The following is a 25,250-nucleotide window of genomic DNA, read 5'->3' as shown; positions in this document are numbered from 1 at the left end:
ATGATGCAGCTCTATAAACTCTGATTAGGCCACACTTGGAGTACTGTGCCCAGTTCTGGTCGCCTCACTATAGGAAGGATGTAGGAGCATTGGAAAGGGTACAGAGGAGATTTACCAGGATGCTGCCTGGTTTAGAGAGTATGCATTATGATCAGAGATTAAGGGAGCTAGGGCTTTACTCTTTGGAGAAGGAGGATGAGGGGCGACATGATAGAGGTATACAAGATATTAAGAGAAATAGATAGAGTGGACAGCCAGCGCCTCTTCCCCAGGGCACCACTGCTCAATACAAGAGGACATAGCTTTAAGGTAAGGGGTGGGAAGTTCAAGGTGAATATTAGAGGAAGGTTTTTTACTCAGAGAGTGGTTGGTGCATGGAATGCACTGCCTGAGTCAGTGGTGGAGGCAGATACACTAGTGAAAGTTAAGAGACTACTAGACAGGTAAATGGAGGAATTTAAGGTGGGGGGTTATATGGGAGGCAGGGTTTAAGGGTCAGTATAACATTGTGGGTCAAAGGGCCTGTACTGTGCTGTACTATTCTACGTTCTAAGTTCTATATGTTTAAGTGATAGAGGAACAAAGGGATCTTGGAAAGTATGTCCACAGGCATGCAGATAAGGTGGTTAAGAAAGTACACAAAATACTTCTTTTTATCTGTTGAGGCAAAGAATGTAAATGCAAAGAAATCATAGGCCTGTACAGAATACCAGTCAGGTCACACTTGAGACATTATATGTAATTCCAGTCATTGTGACTAGGAAGGATGTACTAATATGGTAAGAGTGAACAAGAATTTAAATGAGAATGTTGTCAAGGATGATGAATTGCAGTTCCAAGAATAAACTCACCATTTTCTCAGCGGCAAAAGAGAAATACACTCAGAATGAACAGGAAGAGCCTGTTTACCTTAGCAGACGTATCAAAATCAGGAAACTTAGATTTAAGTTAATAGCAGTAACATCAGATGAGGTTGAGGAAAAACCTTTTCACCCAAGCAATAGTGAGGCAGTGACCCTCGACACACTTAAACTGTATCTGGTTGAGCAAAGACTTTCTTTACATTCTCTTCTCACTTCTCCTTTTCATCTGTACTGTAAATCTTTTTTTCTAATTATTCACAATTCTGAGAGAAGCTGATTGATGGAATGCAGTCCCTGTTTCTCTCTACAGGTGCAATCTGACCCATTGTTAGTGCACACAGTAATTATACACAGTAATGCAGCAGTTAAACAAATTCCCAGATAAACTGTTTTAATAAAGGTACTTGACAAAAAAAACAGCAACACGTACCAAAGCAAGCCTCCTTTTCCTTCAAATAGTGCATCTTGAGAAAGTAGATTCACGAGAGTTCGATACTGCATCCAAAAGCAGCTCTTCTAACAAAGCAGTCCGAACTGAAGTTTTGACTGAGGCAAGATTGTTCAATTTCATGAATGTTTCTTTAACCTCTGGCCACTATGTCAAAGAACCAGAGAACACAGAATTAAACAATGGTAAAGTTCGGTATTGTATGCATCCTCAGGCTCAGAGCTGTAGTCAAGTTGCTTGACTGTGACAGAAATACTGCACTGCAGCAAGGAGCACCATCTACTGGTCAGGCTGAGGCTACTGAAAAAGTTACCTTTGAAAAACAAAAGTGAACGGCTGCAAAGTAGAAATCGGATTCAGATGGAACAGGCACACCATATGGTTGATTTGTAATATACCATGAGCAATTAATTTGAGGTACCACATTATAAACTTCAATAATATCCAAGGGAGTAAGATCTCATGCACAAATAAATGCAGTAAGCTTTGTATTTTATTTTTAAGAAAAATGAGTCATCTGGGTTGAAGACGGCATTTGAGATTCAGGCATTTCACAGATTTCAAATGTTTTCTTTCTCTAACTTCTTTCTATTATCAATAGAGGGTTTATGCAATGGTAACCCTAGCCTCACCCAATCAGAGATGTTCCTTTTGTGCAATCTATAAGTCAATCACCTGCTCTGCAACTAAAACTAATTTGTTTTATCTCTCTTTCAGTTCTGACAAAAGATCTCTGACCTGAAAAAAAGCAGTTTGTCTTTCCAAAGTTGGTATGTTTACTATTGAATGTTTTCTGTCTGTGTATGTACCTCATTAAACACAAGAATTTACAGTCACCAAAGGCAACTATCTGTCATCTTCAGAGCGAAAATGACAGTCAGTTTGGATTGGCAACAATAGCACCTCCTCAATCTCCATCAGCACAGATGTACCCTAGGACTGTGTGCTTAGCCTCATATTCCTCTTGCTTTACACCTATGACTGTGTGGCTAAACACAGCTCCAATACCGTATTCATGTTTGCTGATAATACCGCTGTTGTGTGCTGAATGAAAGCTGTTGATAAATCAGCATACAGGAGGGAGATTGAAAATTTGACTGAGTGGTGTCATAACAATCTCTCACTCAATGACAGCAAGACCAAAGAACTGATTGTAGACTGCAGGAGAGGGAAACCAGGGGTCCATGAGCCAGTCCTCATCGGAAGATCAGAGATGGAGAGGTTTAGCAACTTTAAATTCCTGGGTGTCACTATTTCAGAGGACATGGCCTGGACCCAACAAGTAAGCACAATTGCAAAGATTTCACAGCAGTTTCTGTACTTCCTTTGGAGACTACAGACATTCAGCATGCCCGTAGGAAAATGAATCTCAGGGGTGTATATGGCGGCATATATAGAGTACACTTAGATAATAAATTTACTTTGAACTTTAATCTAGTAGGAGTAACAATTTTTTTCAGTTTATTTATTTTCGCGGATCTGGGTATCAGTGGCATACCCGTTTATTACCCACCCCTTTGATTCAGCACACAGCAGTGGTGTTATCAGCAAACATGAATATGGTATTGGAGCTGTGTTTAGCCACACAGTCATAGGTGCAAAGCAAGTAGATCCCAACCAACAGAGAGCCTCGAATGGGTGTCAATCAAATAGGCTGTTTTGTCATGAGTGGTATTTAGGTTCCAAAGGTTTGTTGGCACTACACTTTTCCAGGCAAGTGAAAAGTATTCTATTAGTTCCTGACATGCCTAATAGAATTTATTTTGACTTTAGTATAAATCTGATACCAAATGACTTTATCAGGTAAGGGAGAGGGGAACAAGTCTCTGACCAGATAAAAAGTTGGGAAGGGGGAAGGTAAGGAGCTCCATTGCGTGGAGACCTGAGCTCCATTGGGTACCCTGGCATGTCACTGTACCACTAACTTAATGGATTGAAGGTCTTGAGAGATGAGAGTTTCTGGAAGGGAAGTCATTTGGTTTGGCTGAGGGCCATCAATAGCATCTAAGTGAAGGTTTGAAGAACAGAAAGGAGATATTGAATTTAACATCGTGCACAACAGTTGCTCACTGCACCATAAAAACAGTTGACTTGAAAATAATCAGCAGTATAGTTCAATTGCTCAGGCAATACTACATTGCATAAGACTTTATGTACTCAATATACTTCTGATAAAAATGCTAAAATTGTGTCAGATGCACTTGTGCCGAGAAAGAAGTTCTCCTGTTCTGGACATGGCATTGATAGACCAATAATGAGCCAGTCAAGCACAATGATAACTTCCTAGTTTAACCTGTCAAAATGGAGCTTCACTGCTAGATTTCAAAGATCCAAATGCCTGTCTTTTGAATCTGTTTGCTTCCATGTTTATGAAAAACAGTTTGCACTTAGTCACAAACAAGAGAAAATCTGCAGATGCTGGAAATCTGAGCAACACACACAAAATGCTCGAGGAACTCAACAGGCCAGGCAGCATTTATCGTTGCTTCAGGTGTGATAGAATCGGAGGGACAAGAGGGGGAGGTGTTGCATTGCTTGCAGAGCAAATATTGCAGTGGTGCTCTGGCAGGATAGATTAGAGGGCTCATCTAGGGAGGCTATTTGGGTGGAATTCAGGAATGGGAAAGGTGTAGTAACACATAGGGGTGTATTATAGACTACCTAATGGGGAGCCAGAAGTGGAGGAGCAAATTTGTAAGGAGATAGCAGTTATTTGTAGTAAGCACAAGGTTGTGTTTGTGGGAGATTTTAATTTTCCACACATTGACTGGGAAGCCCATAAGGTAAAAGGGCTGGATGGTTTGGACTTTGTAAAATGTGTGCAGGATAGTTTTTTGCAGCAATACATAGAGGTACCAACTAGAGAAGGGGCAGTGTTGGATCTCCTGTTTGGGAATGAGATAGGTCAGGTGACAGAGGTATGTGTTGGGGAGCACTTCGGGTCCAGTGATCACAATGCCATTAGTTTCAATATAATTATGGAGAAGGATAGGTCTGGACCCAGGGTTGAGATTTTTGATTGGATAAAGGCTAACTTTGAGGAGATGTGAAAGGATTTAGAAGGAGTGGATCGAGACAAATTGTTTTATGGGAAGGATGTAATAGAGAAATGGAGGTCTTTTAAAGGTGAAATTTTGAGAGTGCAGGAACTTTATGTTCCTGTTAGGTTGAAAGGAAAGGTTAAAAGTTTGAGAGAGCCATGGTTTTCAAGGGATATTGGAAACTTGGTTTGGTAAAAGAGAGGGATCTACAATAAATATAGGCAGCATGGAGTAAATGAGGTGCTCAAGGAATATAAAGAATGTAAAAAGAATCTTAAGAAAGAAATTAGAAAAGCTAAAAGAAGATATGAGGTTGCTTTGGCAAGTAAGGTGAAAATAAATCCAAAGGGTTTCTATAGTTATATTAATAGCAAAAGCATAGTGAGAGATACAATTTGACCCTTGGAGAATCAGAGTGGATAGCTATGTGTGGAACCAAAAGAGATAGGGGAGATTTTGAACAATTTCTTTTCTTCGGTATTCACTAAGGAGAAGGATATTGAATTGTGTAAGGTAAGTGAAACAGGTAGGGAAGTTATGGAAACTATGATGACTAAAGAAGAGGAAGTACTGGCCCTTTTAAGGAATATAAAAGTGGATAAGTCTCCGGGTCCTGACAGGATATTCCCTCGGACCTTGAGGGAAGTTAGTGTGGAAATAGCAGGGGCTCTGACAGAAATATTTCAAATGTGGTTAGAAACGGGGACGGTGCTGGAGGATTGGCGTATTGCTCATGTTGTTCCATTGTTTAAAAAGGGTTCTAAGAATAAACCTAGCAATTATCGGCCTGTGAGTTTGACGTCAGTGGTGGGTAAATTGATGGAAAGTATTCTTAGAGATGGTATATATAATCATCTGGATAGACAGGGTCTTATTAGGAACAGTCAACATGGATTTATGCGTGGAAGGTCATGTTTGACAAACCTTATTGAATTTTTTGAAGACGTTACTAGGAAAGTTGACAAGAGTAAAGCAGTGGATGTTGTCTATATGGACTTCAGTAAGGCCTTTGACAAGGTTCCACATGGAAGGTTAGTTAGGAAGGTTCAATCGTTAGGTACTAATATTGAAGTAGTAAAATGGATTCAGTAGTGGCTGGATGGGAGACGCCAGAGAGTGGTGGTGGATAACTGTTTGTCAGATTGGAGGCCAGTGACTAGTGGTGTGCCTCAGGTATCTGTACTGGGTCCAGTGTTATTTGTCATATACATTAATGATCTGGATGATAGGGTGGTAAATTGGATTAGTAAGTATGCAGATGATACTAAGATAGGTGGCGTTGTGGATAATGAAGTAGGTTTTCTTTTTTCTTTTTAAATCTTTTTATTGAGTAAGTATACAAAAAAGGTAAGCCATATAAACATTAATACAATGTTAAAGTATAATAAAATTCCAAAAGGTATCAATACCAAAAAAATACTACAAACAATGTAATTTAAACATAAGAAACCAAAATAACATAATAGTATACTAAATTTTATATATATCAATGGAAAAAAAAGAAAAAAAAAACCCCCCCAAAAAAAACCCACCGTGCAACTAACTAAAAGCAAAGCAAAGCAATGGGCTAACTTGAAACCAAACAGAGTTAAACTTAAAATCACGTCCTCAATCCCGACCTCCATTAAAAACAGTGAAAAAAAAACAAGAAGGGTAAATATTACATTAAATGAAAATATCGAATAAAAGGTCCCCAAATCTGTTCAAATTTAAATGAAGAATCATAAAGGTTACTTCTAATTTTCTCCAAATTCAAACATAAAATCGTCTGAGAAAACCAAAAAAAGGTAGTTGGAGCGTTAAGCTCTTTCCAATGTTGTAAAATACATCTTTTCGCCATTAAAGTAAGAAATGCAATCATTCTACGGGCTGAAGGGGAAAGATTACTAGAAATTTTTGGTAGTCCAAAGATAGCAGTAATAGGGTGAGGGGAGATATCTATATTTAACACCTTAGAAATAATATGCAGATGATACTAAGATAGGTGGCGTTGTGGATAATGAAGTAGGTTTTCAAAGCTTGCAGAGAGATTTAGGCCAGTTAGAAGAGTGGGCTGAAAGATGGCAGATGGAGTTTAATGCTGATAAATGTGAGGTGCTACATTTTGGTAGGACTAGTCAAAACAGGACATACATGGTAAATGGTAGGGCATTGAAGAATGCAGTAGAACAGAGGGATCTAGGAATAATGGTTCATAGTTCCCTTAAGGTGGAATCTCATGTGGATAGGGTGGTGAAGAAAGCTTTTGGTATGCTGGCCTTTATTAATCAGAGCATTGAGTAAAGGAGTTGGGATGTAATGTTGAAATTGTACAAGGCATTGATAAGGCCAAATTTGCACAGTTGTGTACAGTTCTGGTCACCGAATTATGGGAAAGATGTCAACAAAATAGAGAGAGTACAGAGAAGATTTACTAGAATGTTACCTGGATTTCAGCACCTAAGTTACAGAGAAAGGTTGAACAAGTTGGGTCTTTATTCTTTGGAGTGTAGAAGGTTGAGGGGGAACTTAATAGTGGTATTCAAAATTATGAGGGGGATAGATAGAGTTGACGTGGATAGGCTTTTTTCCATTCAGAGTGGGGGAGATTCAAACAAGAGGACATGAGTTGAGAGTTAGGGGGCAAAAGTTTAGGGGTAACATGACGGGGAACTTCTTTACTCAGAGAGTGGTATCTGTGTGGAACGAGCTTCCAGCAGAAGTGGTAGAGACAGGTTCGATATTGTCATTTAAAGTAAAATTGGATAGCTATATGGACAGGAAAGGAATGGAGGGTTATGGGCTGAGTGCAGGTCAGTGGGACTAGGTGAGAGTAAGCGTTCAGCATGGACTAGAAGGGCCGAGATGGCCTGTTTCCGTGCTGTAATTGTTATATGGTTATATGAAAGAGTACAGTCAATGTTTCGGACAGAAACCCACCAATGCATCTGCATTTGCAAGGACAATCACAATACTTAAGAACCCCAATATACATAACTAAGAAGCTAGACAAACCTGAAATAGTAACTATCACCTTGTCTACCAACTCTCAATCATCTATAGTGTGATGCTGCAATAAATGCCAGCCTTTAAAAAATTTACCTATAAGTGCTCACAATACTGTTATAAGTTTAATATGCTTTCTTCACCGAGACTTAAATTACTTGGAAATTCCTGGGCAAAATGGCATTGGAAAGACTGCATTTGGGGTATCACGAGCAGTTTTGGGTCCCTTATCTAAGAAAAGATGTTCTGGCATTGGAGAGGGTCCAGAGCAGGTTTATGAGTATGATCCCTAAAATGAAAGGGTTACCATAGGAGGAGCATTTGACGGTTCTGGGCCTGTACTCACTGGAGTGTAGAAGAATGAGGGGGTATCTCTTTGTAACCTATTGAATATTGAAAGGCCTCGACAGAGTAAACGTGGAGAAGATGTTTCCAATAGTGGGAGAATCGATGACCAGAGAATACAGCCTCAGAAACAAGTACATACCTTTAGAACAGAGATGAGGAATTTCCTTAGCCAAAGGATGGTGAATTTATGGAATTTGTTGTCACAAACGGTTGTGGAAGCAAAATCATTAGGCATATTTAAGGCGGTGGTTGATAGGTTCTTGTTTAGTAAGGGTGTCAAAGGCTATGGGACGAAAGCAGGAGAATGAGGTTGAAAGGATAATGTGGAGCAGACTCAATGGACCAAGTGGCCTAATTCTGCTCCTGTGCCTTATGGTCTAAAACCTATTAAGCAAGGCTCAATAAACTTCTTTATTGCCTGAAAATTGGCACTTGCACTTTAGGGAAAATGGGGAGAGCCCCAAAAGCAGGGCTTTAAAGTGAAGATTGAATTGCCTTGCGGAGCCATGTCAAGCCCCCTCGATACTACCACTACCTTTAAATGGCTTACGGAATGCAGAAAAAGTAGGGCCTATCTTTAATTGCAGAATTAGAATGAAGGTTCCAGATGTTATGTTTGTAACTCCAGAAACTAATTGAAAGGAAAAATACAGGAGCCAGGAGATGCATGTCTACTCGGTTTCTTTTTAGTGAGGTGCGCACATATGATGTGGCGTAATGACGTATGCCATTCACATACTTTTACATATAACACATAATGAATTATGTAAGCAAACAAAGAATGCTTAATCAAACAATATATTTACAATATTACTCAAATATTACAGAAATATTAAATATATTACACTCCTCCCTGCTTAGCAATAAACTCCAACTCAATATAGAATGCATCTCAACGCAAATATGCTCTCTAGTTATATACACACAGTTACTATATAATACAAATACTACAAAGACATCCAGAGCATAGTAAATTTTAAATTGTTGCCATTCAGGCCTAAATATTTAATCGCTGTGGAGGATTGGAGGATTTCTTACACTTGTGGGATAATGTCTTTCCTGACAAGGGGGATCACTCTACTGTGGCTGTGAAACAATCTCAGGTTCTGGGGCCTCCTCCGTGGTGGTTGTAGGGGTTGACTCTGGGACTGCAGGAAATTGTTCTCACAGCTTTCGACACCTTTCATTGCTAACAATTGACTCTGCCCTCCTCAAATGATCAATGTGTTGTGGTCAGGTAACGTCAGATGCAATCTTCACTGTGAAGGAAAATGCTCCAGTTCTGTCCTTAATCTTTACAAGTACCCAGTTTTGATCACCTCTGTAGTCTCTCACCTGGAATGCTTATCCAGGACTGAAATATCGAACTTCCTTGTTTGAGGAGCCCTCAATTGTTTCAGCTGTTGGTCCTGCATACCCCTTCTGAGATTTGGTTTGAGGAGTTTTTAGTGTTAGCAGAAGGGATGACACAGGAAGAGCATGACTAGTGAGTTGTTGGTTGTATAGGGTGCTGCATTGTGATATACAAGGAGGAAATAGGCGAGATCCTGATTCAGTGTCAGAGTAGTGTGCTCTGCTGACACGGCTCTCAGTGTATTCTTTAGATTGCACAAATTTTTCCCATTTGTAGCTGGATCGTACAGTGCAAGGGATGACCCAGGAAAGAGCATGGTTGGTGAGTTGTTGGTTGTGGAATGTGCTGCACTTGGCATTTTCTAGTTGTGTCACCAACCCAGGCCACCAGACAAAGCTTTGAGCCAATGTTTCCATTCTGACCACACCAAGATGACCTGCAGAGGAAGTGATAGATAGGAGCTACAGGGAGGTAGTCACCCCTAGGTTGCAAGAGGCAGGGAACTGGGTGACTGTCAGGAGAAGGAAGTGAAATGGACAGCCAATGAAGAGCATTCCTTTCAATACTGGGAGGAGCCACAACAACTTTGGATATTGTTGAGGGGAAGGACCTAATGGGGGGAGCCGCAGCAACCAGGTCCCTAGCAATGAGTCTGGTGCTGTGGCTCAGAAGAGAAGAAAGATGAAGAGGACTAGAGTAGTGATAGTAGATTGCATAGTTAGAGGAAATAGAGATGAGATTCTGTGCGTATGATATAGACACCTGGGTGGTATATTGCCTCCTAGGTTCCAAGGTCAGGGACAGATCAGGTCTAAAGGAGGAGGCTGAGCAGCCCGGAGTCTTGATACTGTTACAAGATTCACCCCTTGTAACAATGATCAGTGAGGTACAGATAATCTGTATTTACCAACAAGTAACTTTTATTGTTTCAACTAAAAAGTACGTGGGTTCACAAACTATCTCCTTATGTGCACCCTACTAGAATTCCTGACCCTCCTTGAACAGTCAATGAAGAGAAAAGGTATTACTCAGGAAAGGAATCTACGTTGGTCAGGCGTTCTTCGTGATCCTGATCTCCACGTGTCCGTGGGGTCCTCCTTATCCACAATGGTTGGTCGCTGGCTGCTGGGGAGTTATCGCCCCTGCGTATTTGGAGCTCCTGAGTCTTATACTGTTCCTCATCAATTGAACCGTTAGATCTCCATCCCATTGGCTCAAGGTCACCTCTCCTACCTGGGTCATCTTCTTATTGGTCATTGTACAGAGCTACAACCAACATTGTCTCATGGCTCTGCCCACTCCAGCCTTGTGTATTTGTGTCTTTACACTCTGACTGGTCCAAACCAGTTAAATGGGGCAACTCCGACAGAGTCTAACGAGATTACAGGTTGCTTCTTTGTTAGGTCTGGCATTTTACATAACAAGTAGCTGCTCCTCTGAGAATGGTCTTAATTTCAGCGGTCATCACCTGAAATTCCTTGTGTCCACATTCAATTGCTCTGATTAGATTGTCCCACAGTCAAGTACCAGTTCAGAGTTCATTCCCTTTACATAACAAATAGCTATTTGTTTCAGAATGGTCTCAGGTTTATCAGATCAATACCTGAAGGTTCCTGTGTCCACTTTCAGTGCCTTTATTAGATTATCCAAGAGCAAGAATCAGTTCAGAGTCCAAAATTGGGGGGGGGGGAGGGGAATAAAGACAACTGATTTGTCTGCTTCCCCTGTCCTTGATTAGACTGCCGTTTCTTCTGGCCAACAGCACATATTGGCACCAATGACATAGGTAGGAAATGTGAGGGGGGTCCCCAAGGGAAATTTTAGGGAGCTAGGTTGAAAACTGAAAAGTAGAACTTGCAGCATAGTAATCTCACATGCCAGTGAGGGTAAGAATGAGATGATTTGGCAGATGAGCTTGTGGTTGAGGACATAGTGCAGGGGGCAGGGGTTCATTTTCTGGATCATGAGAATCTCTTCTGGGAAGGTACAACCCGTACAAAAGGGACGGGTTACTCCCGAACCCGAGGAGGACCAATGTCCTTGTGGTCAGGCTTGCTAGAGTTGTTCAGGAGGGTTTAAGCTAATTTGGCAGGGGTTGGGACCCAGAACGATAGAGCTGAGAATTGGGTAGTGGGTTTGCAAACAGAGGTACTGTGTTGTTAGACTGCTAGCAAGGACAGGCTGATTATAGGACAAATCGCAGTCAATGGAATGAGTTGCAATATAAAAAGGGGACAAAATCGAAAAAGGTGATGAATACAGGACTGCAATCTTACATATGAGTGCACACAGTATATGGAATAACGTAGATAAACTTCTAGCACAGCTACAGATTGGCATGTGTGATATTGTGGGCATCACTGAATCATGGCTGAAAGAAGATTATAGCTGGAAACTTAACGTCCAAGGATACACCTTGTATCGAAAGGACAGGCAGGTAGGCAGAGAGGCTGGGGTGGCTCTTTTTTGACTCTGTTGGCAAAAAATGAAATCAAATTGGTGACATAGATATAGAATCATTGTGGGTAGAGCTAAGAAATGGAAAGGGTAAAAAGACCCTGATGGAAGTTAAATACAGATCTCTGGACAGCAGCAAAAACGTATTCTACATATTACAATGGTAGATAGAAAATGGATGACAAAAGATAGAACATAGAAAACCTGCAGCGCAATACAGGCAATTCGCTCCACAATGCTGTGCCAACCATGTACTTATTTAGAAATTACTAGGCTTACCTATACCCCTCTATTTTTCTAAGCTCCATCTACCTATCCAGGAGTCTCTGAAAAGACCCTTTTGTATCTGCCTCCTCCACCGTCGCCGGCAGCCCATTCCACACACTCACCACTCTCTGCGTAAAAAAACTTAACCCTGATATCTCCCCTGTACCTACTTCCAAGCACATTAAAACTGTGCCCTCTTGTGTTAGCCATTTCAGCCCTAGGAAAAAGGCTCTGACTATCCACATGATCAATGCTTCTCATCATCTTATACACCTCTATCAGGTCACCTCTCATCCTCCGCTGCTCCAAGAAGGAAAGGCCGGGTTCACTCAACCTATTCTCATTAGGCATGCTCCCCAATCCAGGCAACATCCTTGTGAATCTCCTCTGCACCCTTTCTATAGTTTCCACATCCTTTCTGTAGTGAGGTGACCAGAACTGAGCACAGTACTTCAAGTGGGGTCTGACCAATGTCCTATATAGTTGTGACATTACCTCTTAGCTCTTAAACTCAATCCCATGGTTGATGAAGGCCAATGAACCGTATGCTTTCTTAATCACAGAGTCAACCTGCGCAGTAGCTTTGAGTGTCCTTTGGACTCGGACCCCAAGATCCCTCTGATCCTCCACACCGCCAAGAGTCTTATCATTAATACTATATTCTGCCATCATATTTGACCTACCAAAATGAACCACCTCACACTTATCTGGGTTGAACTTCATCTGCCACTTCTCAGCCCAGTTTTGAATTCTATCAATGTCCCGCTGTAACCTCTGACAGCCCTCCACACTATCCACAACACTCCCAACCTTTTGTGTCATCAGCAAGTTTACTAACCCATCCCTGCATTTCCTCATCCAGGTCACTTATTAAAATTATGAAGAGAAGGGGTCCCAGAACCGATCCCTGAGGCACACCACTGGTCACCAAACTCCATGCAGAATATGACCCGTTTACAACCACTCTTTGCCTTCTGTGAGCAAGCCAATTCTGGATCTACAAAGCAAGTTCCGCTTGGATCCCATTCTTCCTTACTTTCTGAATAAGCCTTGCATGGGGTACCTTGTTAAATGCCTTGCTGAAATCCATATACACTACATCTACTGTTCTACCTTCATCAATGTGTTTAGTCACATCCTCAAAAAATATTCAATCAGGCTCGTAAGACACGACTTGCCTTTGACAAAGCCATGCTGACTTGGCTATTCCTAATCATATTATGCCTTCCCAAATGTTCATAAATCCTGCTTCTCAGGAACTTACCAACAACTGACGTAAGACTCACTAGTCTATAATTTCCTGGGCTATCTCTACTCCCTTTCCTGAATAAGGGAACAACATCTGCAACCCTCCAATCCTCCCAACCTCTCCTGTCCTCATTGATGATGCAAAGATCATTGCCAGCGGCTCAGCAATCTCCTCCCTAGCCTCTGATAGTAGCCTGGGGTACATCTCATCCGGTCCCAGAGACTTGTTCAACTTGTTGCTTTCCAAAAGCTCCAGCACATCCTTTTTCTTAATGTCTATATGCTCAAACTTTTCAGTCTGCTGTAAGTCATCTCTACATTTGCCGAGATCCTTTTCCGTCGCGAATACTAAAGCACAATATTCATTAAGTATCTCTCCTATCTCCTCTGATTCCATACACACCTTTTCACTGTCACACTTGACTGATCCTATTCTCTCACGTCTTATCCTCTTGCTCTTCACATACTTGTAGAACATCTTGGGGTTTTCCTTAATCCTGCTCACCAAGGCCTTCTCATGGCACCTTCTGGCTCTCCTAATTTCATTCTTAAGCTTCTTCCTGCTAGCCTTATAATCTTCTAGATCTCTATCATTACCTGGTTTTTGAACCTTTCGTAAGCGTTTCTTTTCTTCTTGACTAGATTTTCAACAACCTTTCTACACCATGGTTCCTGTACCCTACCATCCTTTCCCTGTCTCATTGGAATGTACCTGTGCAGAACGCCACACAAATATCCCCTGAATATTTGCCACATTTCTGCCATACATTTCTCTGAGAACATCTGTTCCCAATTTATGCTTCCAAGTTCCTGCCTGATAGCTTCATATTTCCCCTACTCCAATTAAACACGTTCCTAACTTGTCTGTTCCTATCCCTCTCCAATGCTATGGTAAAGGAGATAATATTGTGATCACTATCTCCACAAAGCTCTCCCACTGAGAGACCTAACACCTGACTAGGTTCATTTCCCAATACCAGATCAAATACGGCTTCTCCTCCTGTAAGCTTATCTACATATTGTGTCAGGAAACCCTGAACACACCTAACAAACTCAACCCCATCTAAACCCCTCATTCTAGCAAGATGCCAATCCATATTTGAGAAATTAAAATCTTCCACCATGACAACCCTGTTATTATTACACCTTTCCAGAATCTGTCTCCCTCTCTACTCCTCGATGTCCCTGTTACTATTGGGTCATATATAAAAAATACTCAGTGGAGTTATTAACCACTTCCTGTTCCTAACCTCCACCCACAGAGACTCCGTAGACAATCCCTCCATGACTTCCTCCTTTTCTATAGCCGTGACACTATCTCTGATCAGCACCGCCACGCCCCCACCTCTTTTGCCTCCCCCCCCCCACCATCCTTTCTGAAACATCTAAAGCTTGGCACTCTAAGTAACCATTCCTGCCCCTGAGCCATCCAAGTCCCTGTAATGGCCACAACATCATAGGTCCAAGTACTGATCCACGTTCTAAGCTCATCTGCTTTGTTCATGATGCTTCTTGCATTAAAATAGACACATCTCAAACCATCAGTCTGAGCACGTCCCTCCTCTATCACCTGCCTATCCTCCAAGCTTTCTCTGTTTGTGAGCCAACAGCCCCTTCCTCCATCTCTTCAGTTTGGTCCCTACCCCCCAGCAATTTTAGTTGAAACTCGCCCCAATAGCCTTTGCAAACCTCCCTCCCAGGATATTGGTCCCTCTTCGATTCAAGTGCAACCCGTCCTTTTTGTACTGGTCCCGCCTGCTCCAAAAGAGGTCCCAATGATCCAAAAATCTGAATCCCTGTCCCCTGCTCCAATCCCTCAGCCACGCAATTATCCTCCATCTCACTCTATTCCTATACTCACTGTCACATGGCACAGGCAGTAATCCTGAGATTACTACTGTACCTTTGAGGTCCTGCTTCTCAACTTCCTTCCTAACTCCCTGTAGTCTGTTTTCAGGACCTCCTCCCTTTTCCTACCTATGTTGTTGGTACCAATATGTATCATGACCCCTGGCTGTTCACCTTCCCACTTCAGGATATCGTGGATGTAGTCAGAGGCATCCTAGACCCTGGGTCCTGGGAGGCAAACAACCATCCATGTTTCTTTCCTGCATCCACAGAATTGCCTGTCTGACCCCAGAGGCGTGGCCACTGTTGTTTCCCACAGGTGGGCTGTTCCCCCGCCCCCAACAGTACTCAAACAGGAGTACTTTTTGTTAAGGGGGACAGCTACAGCGGTATGCTCTAGTATCTGACCCCTGCCCTTCACTCTCCTGATTGTTACCCACTTATCTGTCTCCTGAGGCCCCCCTGTGACTACTTGCCTCTAGCTCCTCTCTATCACCTCCTCACTTTCTCTGACCCAACGAAGGTCATCATCGAGCTGCAGCTCCAGTTCCCTAACCCGGTCCCTAAGAAGCTGCAGCTCAATGCATCTGGCGCAGATGTGACCTTCCGGGAGCAGCTCAATGGGTAATGCTATGATGGTCACAGGGGATTTCAATAGGCAGGTAGAATGGGAAAATCAGGTTGGCGCTGGATCCTGAGAGAATTTTTAGAATGCCTACAAGGTGGCTTTTTAGAGCAGCTCAAGGTTGAGCCCACTTGGGGATCAGCTATTCTGGATTGGGTGTTATGCAATGAGACAGAATTGATTATAGAGCTTAAGGTAAAGGAACCCTTAGCGGAAAAAAGGATCATAATATGATAGAATTCACCCTGAAGTTTGAGAAGGTGAAACTTAAGTCAGATATATCAGTATTACAGTGGAGGAAAGGGAATTACTTAGGTATGAGAGAGAAGCTGTCCATAATTGATTGGAAGGGAACAATTGCAGGAATGACAGCAGAGCAACAGCTTGAATTTCTGGGAGCAATTCAGAAGGCACAAATCCCAAAGAAGAAATAGTATTTTAAAGGCAGGATGGCACAATGATGGCTAACTAGAGAAGTCAAAGCCAACATAAAATTCAAAGGGAGGGTATATAATAGAGCAAAATTTAGTAGGAAGTGAGCGGATTGGGAAGCTTTTAAAAACCAACAGAAGACAACTAAGAAAGTGACCAAGAAGAAAAAAATGTCAAAAGGTAAGCTAGCCAAAAATGTCAGAGAAGATACCAAAAGTTTCTTCAAATATATAAATCGTAAAAGACAGGCGAGAATATATATCAGACTGCTAGAAAACAATGCTGCAGAGGTAGTAATGGGAGACAAGGAAAGGCAGATGAACTAAATAAGTATTTTGCATCAGTCTTCACTCTGAGAGACACTAGCAGCATGCCAGAAGTTGAACGATGTTGGGGGCAAATGTGAGTGAAGTTGCCATTAGTAGGGAGAAGGTATTTGAGAATCTGAAAGCTTTGAAGGTAGATAAGTCATCTGAACCAGATGGTCTATAGCCCCAGGCTCCCCAGGCTCTGAAAGATGTGGTTGAAGAGATCTGGAGGCATAAGTAATGATCTTTCAAGAATTAATTGACTTTGGCATGGTTCCAGAGGAATGGAAAATCTCTTCAAGATGGAAGAGAGAGATAGAAGAAAGGAAATTATAGGCCAGTCAGTCTGACCTCAGTGACTGGAAGATGTTGGAGCCGATTGCTAAGGATGTGGTTTCAGGGTACTTAGAGGCGCGTGTTAAAATAAGCTGAAGTCAGCAGAGTTTCCTTAAAGGAATTGTTTGAAGAAATAATAAGCAAGATAGACAAAGGAGAATCAGTGGATATAGTGTACTTGAATTTTCAGGAGCCCTTTGACAAGGTGCCACACATGAGGCTGCTCAACAAGTTAAAAACCCATGGTATTACAGAAAAGATATGAACATGGATAGAGCATTGGCTGATTGGCAAGAGCCAAAGAGTGGAAATAAAGGCAGCCTTTTCTGGTTGGCTGACTGTAACTAGTGGTGTCCCACAGGGGTCTGTGTTGGGACCACTTCTTTTTACGCTATGTGTCGATGATCTGGATGATGGAATTGATGGCTTTGAGACCAAGTTTTTATAGACAATATGAACATAGGTGAGGAGAAGATAGCGTTGAGGAAGTAGAGAGTCTATAGAAGGACTTAGATTAGAAGAATAAGCAAAGAAGTTGCAGACAGAATACAATGTCAGGAAGTATTTGGTAGAAGAAATAAAAGTGTAGTCTATGTTCTAAATGGAGAGAAAATTCAAAAATCTGAGGTGCAAAGGGACTTGGGAGTCCTCGTGCAGGATTTCCTCAAGGTTAATTTGCAGGATGAGTCAATGGTAAGGAAGGCAAATGCAATGTTAGCATTCATTTCAGAGGACTAGAACAGAAAACGAATAATGTAATGTTGAGGTTTTATAAGGCATTGGTGAACCCTCACTTGGAGTATTGCGAGCAGTTTTGCACCCCTTATCTAAGACAGGATGTGCTGACATTGGAGAGGGTTCAGAGGAGATTCACAAAAATGATTCTGCGGTTGAAAAGCTTATCATATGAGGAGTGTTTGATAGCTCTGGGCCTCTACTCACTGGAATTCAGAAGAATGAGGGGAGATCTCATTGAAACCTATCGAATAGAGTAGATGTGGAAAGGATGTTTCCTGTGTGGGGGAGTCTAAGACCAGACAGAGCAGCTTCAGAATAGAGGGATATCTATTTAGAATGGAGATGAGGATGAATTTCTTTAGCCAGAGAGTGGAGAATCTGTGGAATTCATTGCTACAGACAGCGTTGGAGGCCAAGTCATTGGGCATATTTAAGGCAGAGGTTGATAGATTCTTGATTAGTCAGGGCATGAAGGGATAAGGGGAGAAAGCAGGAGATTAGGACTGAGAGGGAGATGGATTGGCATGAAGAAATGGCAGAGCAGACATGACAGGCCAAATGGCCTAATTTTGCTCTTGTATCTTGTTTATACGTAAGGTATGTAGCTCTTCCAACACTTTAGTTCTCAGCTTGGATGGCACAATAACTCTCAATCCCCACATAACGCAACCACTGTCAAGAGCAAGTTCATCCCAGTACTGGTTAAAATGGGAGAACTTGAATTTCTGCAGCACTTTCCAGCCATTTTCAGTTCCCACGTAGACCTAAGACAGTGTAGGGTCTCTTCTGGTTTCCCCTTGGATCATCTTTGTCGTAATAGGAAGACTTTTTGATCTCTGTCCTCTTATATAATTTTTGTGGGTACTTCCTTTTCTAAAGGTAAATGGGACAATTCATCAGCACTTCCATGATTAGTTCTCCTCTTGAATTCAAACTTCTAATTGTGTTCTCCAAGAAACAATACTCCAAGTGAGCTTCACTGGACACTGTGGATCATAACGTGTGAGTACGGTGTCTGAGGTCACCATTTCCTTGACCTTTAGGAAAGCTGCCTCACACTGCTTTGTCCACTGCCATTTCTTCCCAATCTGTAGTAATTAGTTCAAGGGTTGGAGCACAGTAGCAGGGTTTGGCAAGAAACTGTTAGGTAACAATTGACAAATCCTGAAAAGGACCACAACTGTGACACATCCTTTGGCCTTTGACCACTGCTTGAATTTTCTCAACACACTTATATAACCTCTGTGCGCCAATGGTGTGAACACAGTAAATAATGTTTAGTTTAAAGAATTCACACTTGTTGCATTATGTTCTGAGTCCATAATCTTCTAATCTTTTTAACACTGTCTTGAGATTTTGGAGATGTTCTTTGTCTTTCTTTCAGAGTGCGGGTGCAGAAGCTGATCCAAAAATAAGCCTATAATAATGATAAACCCCTTTCTGAGTGTTTATGGTGAGAATCGCTTTGGACTCTTCTTCCATCTCCATCTGCAGGTAAGCCTCAGCCAAGTCCACTTTGCCGAAGTGATTCCTCCCTGAAAAGTTTGCAAAGATATCCACCATCCTAGGCAGAGGGTATTGATCTACTTTCAGTATTGGGTTAATAGTGATGTTAAAATCACCACAGATCCTGACAGAACCATCCTTCCTGGCTACTGGGACTAGTGGTGCTTACCATGGGCTTCACTCAACCTTGGAAAGAATTGCCACAGCCTCCACGCAGTCTACGGTAGCTCACTGGCTACTTTATCATGGATGATATAAGAAAAAGGATGGGTTTTATAAAACTTGGGTGTGGCATTTTCATTTAACACTGTTTGATCCTTGATGTGTTTGAGTGTTCCGATGCTATCCTTGAACACTGCTGTTGCATCATCCAGCACCTTTCTTAACTTGCTTTCATTTGACTCTACAGCAGGGGATGTGGCATGCAAATGGTGAACAGATCTACTGTCAAGTTATAGTTCTCTCAGCCAAACATACCCCACAATGTGGCCCTCCTGTTTTTTACCACATATAAAACAATATGGTTTGTTGTTAGTTGTATTTCATTGTTACGAATGTCATTCCCACAGGAGCTATCTTTTCTTCAGAATAGGTTCTTAGTTGGATATCTGCAGGCTTCAGTTGAGTATCTTGGAAATCTCGTTCAAACTCATTTTGTGAAATGACTGATGAGATGACAAACCAAGTTATCAGAAGATTGATGCTGATGAGAGAGATAAGGGAGACAATGGGGAAACATTCAAAATGCTAATAAGAGAGAAGAGAGAGATTATTGAGCAAGAAACACATTTCAGATATTGACAGACCGATTGCTTTAAACCCTAACTGTTTGAAGTTTGATGGACAGGCGATACCCCAGCAGGGGGATAAAAAGAACAGGTTCGCTAAGACAGACACACACCACGAGATCACGAAATAATGAGACCCTGGAAGAGCGGTGTGCCCCCACAAGTCGGTGGGAGTTTGGAAGTCTGGTCACGGGAACCGACCATAGACGCACAGGGTGTAAAGGTGCGATCGGCGGGAACCTGGTGTGTGTGTCCGCCCTTGCCTGGGTTCCGGGTTCACCGCGGAAGAACGGTCGTATCCGGAACGGAGGGGTCACAGTCGGTGACCACAGAAGACATAAAAAAGGGTTCGCCCGAAAGCCAACTGCAAAGAGCATCAAAGGTCTGCTGAATCAGATTTGCATATCTCTATCTCTATCTCTCTCTCTAACGGCACAACAGCGATTACTGCGAACTGTGCTAAGCTGAACTGAACTCTGCGTCACTTGAGACTGATCATTTTACCCCTAGACTGCGATAGAGTTTGGTTGATTCCTATTACCCTAGTTCTGTGTACATGTGTGTTTTATCGTTGCTAACCTGTTGCATTTATATCCTTATGATTAGAGTACTGTGTTACTTATTTCTTTAATAAAACTTTATTAGCTTCTGTTAAACCAGACTCCAACTAAGTGGTCCATTTCTGCTGATTTGGCAACCCAGTTACGGGGTACGTAACACTGATCAGCCAAGTCAGTATCCAATTCCACTTTAATTAATTTGCCGTTCACTTCTGGTGTAAGCCAGATAGCTTATCTCTTGTTAGTTTTCACATTGTAAATCTCAAATCTTGTGCTACTCATTGTTATCAGATTTTCGGCAAAAGAATGCATATTAGTTCTTCTAAAATTGTAACTTGACATTTTACCTTTATTTCTTCCATGTGCATTTTATTTACCTATGTCTGCCTGACATGATCTTTGTGTGTGTCCAACTTTACTAGTTCAGGCAAGTTTCGCCTGTATTGGTCTGGTATGTGTGAGCTCCTCCCACAACAGTAATACAATTTGTTCGGCCAGGCTATTTTCTGTTTAGACATTGCAGTTTTGTTCACACTCACTTTCATTCTTGACTGCAAATCAATTACACTTCTGTCTGCTGTTTCCATTGATATGGTGATTTCAATTGGTCTTTTTAATGTCATTGTGATTCAGTTAGGGGCTATTTTTGAATGTTTTCTTGCAAGATTCCACAAACTAAATGATCTGTCAGTGCATTACTAAGATTATCACTGAAATGACAATACTCAGACAAGTTCTTCAATTCGGCCACTACACTGAAATGGAGGCCCTTTCCTTTTGATGCCGATTATGAAACCGAAAGCATTCTGCAAACAACAATGGTTTTAGTTCTAAATGTTCCTGCATTACTTTGATGATATCAGCAAAGCTCATTCCAGCTGATTTTGTTGAAGCAGTCAAACTTCAAAGCAAACTGTATTCTTTTCCACTTATTACATCCATTTGCATCAAAATACTGCTCGACTTGTTCAGTATACACCACCCAGTTATCTTTCGCACAATCGAACGCATCCACCTTTTTGATGTAGCCAGCTATTTCTGCTTTTTTTATTTATTATTATCATCCAGTATTCACTGCTTATGAACCATTGTAACCCTCTCACCGTAGACTCGTAATGAGTTAGCCATTGCTGTGACTTCAACCTAACAGCAACACAACTCAACAATGCATGGAAATAACAACTAAATTACATTTATTTAATTTCCACCACATCTTGGGTAAATATGATTTGAGTATACACAATCATAAAAATTTGAATGTTCCTTCCAAGGGAAATGAAGGCAGTTACCGTATAAACACTGACACACCCATGCAAATTTACCATTTGCCAGTAAATAATAATTTAACTCACACCAGTATAAACTTCGATGAAAAATGTATTGGCAAACATTTTTAAACTATAACAAATGCAATAAAACTGTATAATACAAAATAAAGAAAAGGTATGTACTTATTGGAGCTCATTGTTAAATACTCTTTTCAATTTACTTCACTTCATTTACTCATAACATGAAATGATTTTGCGCTGAAGAACCTGTCCTGGAAACAAACATTAACACAACATCCAAAGAAAAAACAGCAATCTTTTTTCAATGCCATGTATTAAATTGCTAACTAAAAGTTATCTGTACATTCTCCATGAGACCATTATCTGCATGAGGATTTTCCAACATCAGTATCTGTCCTTCCAAATATGAATGTTTCACCATGTTCTTCTCCAATGTTTGTTGACCATTTCCTTTCTCCTTCTTCCATCCCGTGCTCTCTAGAAGTGACTCCCCGATCTTTCCCTGTGCTCTCTCAAAAAAATGTTAGTAAGACAAACCCTATTGGCTAATTCAACAAGCCTAACTTAATCAACTGACTCAGCCTAATCATCTCCGTTTCAATTTCTTCAGTTTCCCCATCCCTTAATAGTTGATTCTCAGTCACCACTTCATCAGTTTGAGTCTTTTCTTGTGACTTTTCATGTCTACTTTGAGATGTTTTATTCTGTCCATCATTTGTTCCTCCTGCCCTCTGACTAAACTCAGCTTCATCTTCAATTATATTTAAGTCCAGTTCCCTTTCATTATCTAATATCACCTCTGGATGTCCTGTGATTGTATTCTCCACTATATGCAGGTCTAGACCAAAAATTTCGGACATCTCTTCATTAACTCCTCTTGGGAGATTTGCATAAGGCAAGTCATACCACATTACAATTTCTTCATCTTCTGAGTCTGTACAGTATTCAATGGATTTGTCTGGTCCTTCGACCAAAACCATACCAAGGTCTGATTTATCTTCAGCTGGTGTCTTTTCTTCTTCTTCTCCATTGCAGTTCTTTTACTAGGTGTAAGTTCTACATTAGACTCTGGGTCATTGTGTGCTCCCTGCCCTAAAGGTAAAAGATGAAGAACTTTTACAGAATCAATTCAACCTTCTGGCTTCAGCAGAAAAACTGGCAAATTTGGCATCTGACTCGCCACTGCATAAGGTGTAGAAATCCAGCGACCAGCCAATTTTTGCTTCCCCTGTAGTCCTACATTTCTTATTAGAACTCTATCTCCAGGCATCAGTTGATAAAACTTTATCTTTTTATCGTATCTCCTCTCGGTTTCTTGTTTTTATTTTCTAACTAAAACCTCCGCTAATTCATAAGATTTTTGCTGTTCTTTCCACATATCGGACTCACACCTGAGTTAAGTTTTCTATGGCACATTCTCACTAGAGCTTCCAAAGCAAAGATCTACGGGTAATCTCCCTTCATGTCCAAACATTAAATAACATGGCAAGTAGCCAGTGGCTTCATTCTGAGCACAGTTATAACAGTGTACCAAATATCCAGTATATTGACTCCACTTGCTCTTTTTCCTGACATCATGAGTTCCTAGCCTGTCTAACAATGTCTGATTGAATCTCTTAGGCTGAGGATTGCCTTGAGGATGATATGGTGCAGTCCTTGACTCCGGACACCTGGAATGCTCAGTAACTCACGTATGAGACGGCTCTCAAAATCCCTTCCCTGATCACTGTGCATCCTTCTCCGGAGACCATAATGAATAAAGTATTTCTCCCACTACACTTATGCGACTGTGGATGCTTTTTGATCCTTTGTGGGAAAGGCTTGAGCATATCTGGTGTAGTGATCAGTGGTGACCAAGACATCACTGATCACTACACCAGATCAGTGACGTCCTGCGACGAGGCAAGGTAGGTTTACCGGTGTTATTTGCGGAAAGGAGGAAGTATATATGTGAGGCTAGTTTTCTATGCTCAGTGTCAGATGTGGGAGGTCCTGGAGTCTCCCAGCCTCCTGGACGGCCATGTCTGCACTAGGTGTGTTGAGCTGCAGCTCCTAAGGGACCAAGTTAGGGAACTGGAGATGCAGCTAGATGACCTTTGTCTGGTCAGGGAGAGCGAGGAGGTGATAGAAAGGAGTTATAGGCAGGTGGTCACACCGGGGCCACAGGAGACAGACAAGTGGATCACAGTCAGGAGGGGGCAAGAGAAGAGTCAGGTACTAGAGAGTATCCCTGTGGCTGTACCTCTTGACAATAAGTATTCCTGTTTGAGTACTGTTGGGGGGGGGGGACAGTGTCCGTGCCTCTGGCACAGAGTCTGGCCCTGTGGCTCAGAAGGGTAGGGAAAGGAAGAGGAAGGCAGTAGTGATAGGGGGACTCTATAGTTAGGAAGTAGCAGACAGGCGATTCTGTGGACACAGGAAAGAAACTCGAGTGGTAGTTTGCCTCCCAGGTGCCAGGGTCCGGGATGTTTCAGATCGCGTCCGAGATATCCTGCAGTGGGAGGGAGAACAGCCAGAGGCCGTGGTACATATTGGTACCAATGACATAGGTAGGAAAAGGGAGGAGGTCCTGAAAACAGAGTACAGGGAGTTAGGAAGGAAGTTGAGTAGCAGGACCACAAAGGTGGTAATCTCGGGATTACTGCCTGTGCCACGTGACAGTGAGAATAGGAATAGAATGAGGTGGGGGATAAATGCGTGGCTGAGGGATTGGAGCAGGGGGCAGGGATTCAGATTTCTGGATCATTGGGACCTCTTTTGGGGCAGGAGTGACCTGTACAAAAAGGACGGGCTGCACTTGAATCCTGGGGGACCAATATCCTGGCAGGGAGGTTTGCTAAGGCTACTGGGGAGAGTTTGAACTAGAATAGTTGGGGTGGGAACCAAACTGAAGAGATTGGGGAAGAGGAGGTTGGCTCACAAATACAGAAAGCTTGCAGACAGTGCGAGAGGGAGGATAGGCAGGTGATAGAGAACGCACGCGCTCAGACCGAAGGTTTGAGATGCATCTATTCTAACGTAAGGAGTGTTGTGAACAAAGCGGATGAGCTTAGAGCATGGATCAGTACTTGGAGATATGATGCGGTGGCCATTACAGAGACTCAGATGGCTCAGGGACAGGAATGGTTACTTCAAGTGCTGGATTTTAGAAGTTTCAGAAAGGACAGGGAGGGAGACAAAAGAGGTGAGGGCATGGCACCATTGATCAGAGACACTGTCATGGCTGGCGAAAGGGTGGACGCCATGGAGGGATTGTCTACGGAGTCTCTGTTGGTGGAGGTTAGGAACAGGAAGGGGTCAATAACTTTACTGGGTGTTTTTTTTAATAGGCTGCCCAATAGTAACAGGGATATCGAGGAGCAGATAGGGAAACAGATCATGGAAAGGTATAATAATAACAGAGTTGTCGTGATGGGAGATTTTAATTTCCCAAATATCGATTGGCATCTCCCTAGAGCATGGGGTTTAGATGGAGTGGAGTTTGTTAGGTGTGTTCAAGAAGGTTTCTTGATATAATATGTAGATAAGCCTACAAGAGGAGAGGCTGTACTTGATTTGGTATTGGGAAATGAACCGGGTCAGGTGTCAGATCTCTCAGTGGGAGAGCAGTTTGGAGAAAGTGATTATAACTCCATCTCCTTTACAATAGCACTGGAGAGAGATGGGAACCAACAAGTTAGAAAAGCTTTTAGATAGATAGATATACTTTATTAATCCCGAGGGAAATTTGGTTTCGTTACAGCCGCACTAACCAAGAATAGAGCGTAAATATAGCAATACAAAACACCCCAACAATCAAACAACAAAAT

The sequence above is a fragment of the Mobula hypostoma genome, chromosome 3, assembly GCF_963921235.1.
Source record: "Mobula hypostoma chromosome 3, sMobHyp1.1, whole genome shotgun sequence".
Classification (NCBI taxonomy): domain Eukaryota; kingdom Metazoa; phylum Chordata; class Chondrichthyes; order Myliobatiformes; family Myliobatidae; genus Mobula; species Mobula hypostoma.
The sequence above is the reverse complement of the archived record's forward strand: the minus strand, read 5'-3'. Positions refer to the sequence as shown.